We start from the raw sequence: 5,511 nt of genomic DNA, 5'->3' as shown, positions 1-5,511 counted from the left end.
GAAGCCAAGTTTCTTGGAAAATGTCCATAGAAACTTTAACCATTACATCGGTCAAGTTTTGTTGTCATGTTATGATTATTATTATATTTATGAGTATGATTATCAATATTAATATAATTAATAAAATAAAAATTAATAACATTCTTCATATATTTAATATCATTATTATTATTAATATTATTAAATATTATTAATATTGTTAAATATTATTAATATTGTTAAATATTATTAATTTTTTAAATATTATTAAATATTATTAAATATTATTAAATATTATTAATATTATTAAATATTATTATATTATTACATATTATTAATATTATTAGTATTATTAATATTATTAGTATTATTAATATTATTAATATTATTAAATATTTTTAATATTATTAAATATTATTAACTATTATTCATATTATTAAATATTATTAATATTATTAAATATTTTTAATATTATTAAATATTTTTAATATTATTAAATATTATTAACTATTATTCATATTATTAAATATTATTAATATTATTAAATATTTATTGGTATTATTATAATAAATATTAAATATTATTAATATTTTTAAATATTATAAATAGTGTTAATATTATTAATATTATAAATAATGTTAATTTTATATATATTTTTATTAATAGTATTTATATTATTAATGTTATTATTACTAATATTATTAATTTTGTTATATTACTAATATCATTAATACTATTATTCTTAATATTAATATTATTCATATTATTAATATAATACTAATTATATTATGTACATTATTATATTAATATTATTAATTTTATAATATTAATAATATGTATAAATTAGTTATGGTTATTAATTATGATTTTATAATTCTTCATATTATATTAATATTTTTAATATTATGCATATAATTATTATAATAATAGTTGGTAGATAATAGAGATTTGTGGGTGATAGTTCGTAGGTAATAGAGATTTGTGATAATAATTCGTAGGTAATAGAGATTCGTATGTAAAAGTGGGTAGGTAATAAGATCCGTAGGTAATAGTTTGTAGGTAATGCTGAATTTACCTACGAATTCAGAATCTGTGGGTAATGTCCGTAGGTAATGTTGTTCGTAGATAATATCCGTAGGTAATGCTGAATTTACCTACGGACTGAGATCCGTGAATAAAAGTCTGTAGATAATATTGATTTTTTTGTAGTGATGACCAATGACAACAATCAATCAAATAAGAAACATATACAAATTTCTCACAAACAAAATATACAAGGACAAGGCAAAACTCATATCTATCTCCTCAAGGGAAATCTCAAGATCCAAGGAGACTTCATGAGTTAACTGATCTTCGTGTTCCACTTCCTGCTCCATAAGAGCAAGTTCAAAGGACGAACAGCTGAATAGTTCGTTAATGCAGTCCACTGTAACACATTTCAATTTTAAACTATTATTTAAAAATAGTTGAATTTTGTGTTATTATGGTAATGTGCTATTTCTATGGAAAAAAAAATGAAGTACCTGAAACTTGCTTAGCTTGCAAATAAGCCTTCAATCAGAAACTACATAGTAATTATTTCATCACATTTTATAACAAATTACAAAGTAATTAGTAAAACAAATTATAGAGCAGTTGGTAGAACAGGTTTTGGATAATAATTTTAATCTTTGGATAATAATTTTATTTAGTGCTTAAATTAACATAGTTCAATTTTAAAATGGTTAATGGTTAATAATTAAAATTTTAAAGAAACGATTACCATAAATTTCCACGCGTAAACTTTTTATAATATTACTATATATCTTAGTGTACCTACTTATATCACTTATATATCATAAATTATATCTTAAATTTCAAATTTTCATATTAAACATAAATATAATAAAAATAAAATAAAAAATACGATATTTATGTGCTTGTGTTCTTGTTAGTATAATTAATGTGTTTAATCCATTATTCATTTTTAATTTTTTTAAATTACCGGTTTTACAATTGTAGTATATAAAATGTATAAAATATTAATATAAATATTTATTATTATTTTATTACTATTATACTAATGATACTTATGAATAATATTCTTATAAGGACCTAGAAACAAACTCTTTCTTTGCCTTCCACTCGTTGACTTCTCAGCCTTCGCTTTCAGAATCCCTTCTCGACTCGAGTTTTCGGTTTATTTGTTCTTGGTTTGAATTTGGTTTATAAATCTTTCTCGTTTTATTGAATTGCTTGATGGACACCTCCCGATCAACTTCAATTTACTCCATTTGATCTTTCGGTTTTTAGTCTCGACTTCCTCTCGCGGATGGGTGTGTGTACCTGAAAGGTGCTCTGATGCCAAAGTTAGATTCAGTTTTACACGATATTAGAATGAATTCACTCCCCTTACCTCTTAGGATGACCCTTTATTTATACTACCTTTTTATTGGGCCCAAAAGTTATTTGGACTTTTTCTCTTTGTATTCAACATTTACTACACACACCTGCATATTTGGGCCCTGTTTCATGGGCTTTTGTTTAATAACAAATTCCATTTTATTTTAGGCAATTGCTTCTTGCACCATATCACTGCACCCAATCACATGGAAAAAACCAAAAATACCCTTAAAAAAATGGGGTACATATAAAATTACATTCTAGACCTCCTTTTTTGGAACACAATAATCTCTTCCAGATAAATTTTTCTAGAATGTATTATTTTCAGTTCTGGATTTTTTTATCCGAAATGGGATTTTGATTTTTTTTTTCTGGATTTTTATATACGAAACACAAAGATCTCTTCCAGATTTATTTTTTCAGAGTGTATTATTTTCAATTCCAAATTTTGATTTATGGAATAAAGGGCATTTTCAGAATTTTTGAAATTATGTTGGGTGCAAGTTCAAAAGTGTTGGGTGTAGGAAGCATTTGCCTTTATTTTATCTTTTTCTTTCAATTCTCTCAATTACCTTTTTTGATTCAACTTCACGTCTTTACTTTTGGGTTAAACTCTCGGCTCAATCTTCACATCGCTTTCAGTTGACCTCTTGACTTAATTGGACCTTTCGGACCAATCAGTTTTTTCAACGTAATCGGACTTCTTTACCTAATTAGACCTTTCGGTCTAATAGAATTTCTTGACCCAACTGAACCTTTCGGCCCAACCTCTTGGTATAACAAGACTTCTCGAACCAATTGGACCTTTCGACCCAATCTCTTGGTCCAATCAGTACAATTAATTAATTTAGTTAATATGCATTTGTTCCTAGTAATTTTGATAAGATAGTGATACTAAAATTAGTTAATTTAATGATTATTTTTAAATTTTAATTTTTTTAAATAATTATCCTATTTAAGTGTATTGTGTGTTTCTATGAGAAGAAACGTGTAGTTTAATAAATGTATACGTGTTATTAATGGGATATATAAAATTATGACATACTATTAGTTCATGTGTTTCTAGTTTATTGGTTAGTGTAATGATTGATGTACGTTTTTTTAGAGAAAGAATGACTTAAAAGAAGAAATATTATTAAAATAGGATAAAATAAATTTATAATAATATTTTAAAAATTAAGATACGTATAAGTTTATTATAAAATTAAAAAATACGAATTAATAGTTATTATTGTGCTTGCCTTTCGTAAAAAAAAAAACATCGAATCAGATACTTCATATTCGTTATTGGTGTTTCATATTATGTTTTTTATATTTACTGGTACTAATCTGAATTGTTAAAGTTTGATAACAATATATGGTGCATTCATAAAATTAACGTATCTTTTTACATATATTTGTATTTATTTAAATAAACTATAAATTTATACTAAAAATATAAATGTGTAAATAATTGTATTATTTATTTAATTTTTAATATAAAAATAATTATATATAAATGATAAAAATAAAAAATACACCGAAATTATTAGGTTCTCGCTAGTATATTTAAATATAAAGATTATTAGTTTTATTAAAAAAAATACACCTTTCTCCTAATATTTTATCTTAAATTCTTTCTATAAAAAAATATTTCATATTTAATGCATAAATCACCAATTTAGTTTGTAAGATAATAAATATATATCAAATTAATTATCAAAAAAAGTGAAAATTCATATCTAGCTATTGAATATATAAAGTACAATTAATTACATTTTTTTTTAAGTTATGCAAGAATATAAGTTTTTGTGTTATATTACACGGGTTAAAACATGGCATAATACACCTTTTTATTATATTCAAATATATATAATTTTATTATTTTGTGAATAATTAAATATAAAAATAACATAATTTATACCTATCTATACTTAGATTGTTAATATAGTTAACATATTTAGTTTTTTTTTTAAGTTATTGGGCTTTATTTGTTTGGTCCAATTTTCCTTTTATGTTTTAGTTAGGTCTTAGTTTTTCTTATATATACACCATGTACTTTACTCTCTAATACACAAGTAAATAAGATTTTTTTTTGTATTCTCTTTTCTCTGCTTTTCTCTCTTTTACGCTTAAGTCATTGTCTCTTTTTCATTTGCAATTAGGGTTCATCAGAACCTCCCTTTCTCCATTGCGATTACATGCTCTCCATTTGATGCACCACATCAGATAAGGAATATTCATCTTCATTGACCGTAATATGTTATCAGAGCCATTTCGAGTATATCTTAGCGAATGTTTGTGTTGGGCCTATCGTGTCACCCGCTATCGGGCCGCTAGCGGACCACCCATAATATATAGTCTCACGCACGAGTTGACAGTTTCGGCGTGAAGGGTGTGTTGGAGATCCCACATCGACTAGAAATTAGATTATTTCATAGTATATAAGTGGGTGTAAACCTCACTCCATGAGCCGGTTTTATGGGATTGAATTATGCTAATAAAAAAAATACATTAGAGCTTAATTTAATTTACATAATTTTTAACTATCTAAAATATTATTCCCCATTTAAAATCCTAATTTGTCCTAATTTAACTATCTAAAATACATATTTCATTTAGGACTTAAATTTTTTTTAATTTATTGCATAGCTAATTCAAAGAAAAAACTTGTGGATATTCAAAATAAAAATATATATCAAACTTATTTAAACCTATATGAAAAAAAAAAATTAGATGTTGGACCTTCACTGTGGGCTTTTTGATCTTTCCTTTTTCAATTTGTTTCCCTCAATTTGACAGAGGGAATATAATGTGACCATTCCTAAATTAGACAACCAGGCAAACAATCACTTTTCAAATTGACTTCAATTTTTTGTTGTTTAGAACAAAAGCAAACATTACAAGAATTTAAAATAAGATAAAGATTTTATGAATGTGACACCATAACTAAAATGGTAATTAAAAACAAGTTGAAGTCATACCTGGTTTCACTCAAATAACCTAATGACTTTACCATTCCAATCAACAATGGTTTTGTTGTTAAGATGGGAGAGAATCTTCTTTTGCCTTCAAATCAATTGAGGATTAGCATTTTAGGTGGAGAGTCAAACTTAGAAGTTATAATGTAGCTTTCATGTTCTTCCTTTTTCTCTTTAATGTTGGTGTTTA

Source organism: Phaseolus vulgaris, chromosome 3, assembly GCF_051622355.1.
Source record: "Phaseolus vulgaris cultivar YP4 chromosome 3, ASM5162235v1, whole genome shotgun sequence".
In the NCBI taxonomy this organism is placed as follows: Eukaryota; Viridiplantae; Streptophyta; class Magnoliopsida; order Fabales; family Fabaceae; genus Phaseolus; species Phaseolus vulgaris.
The sequence above is the reverse complement of the archived record's forward strand: the minus strand, read 5'-3'. Positions refer to the sequence as shown.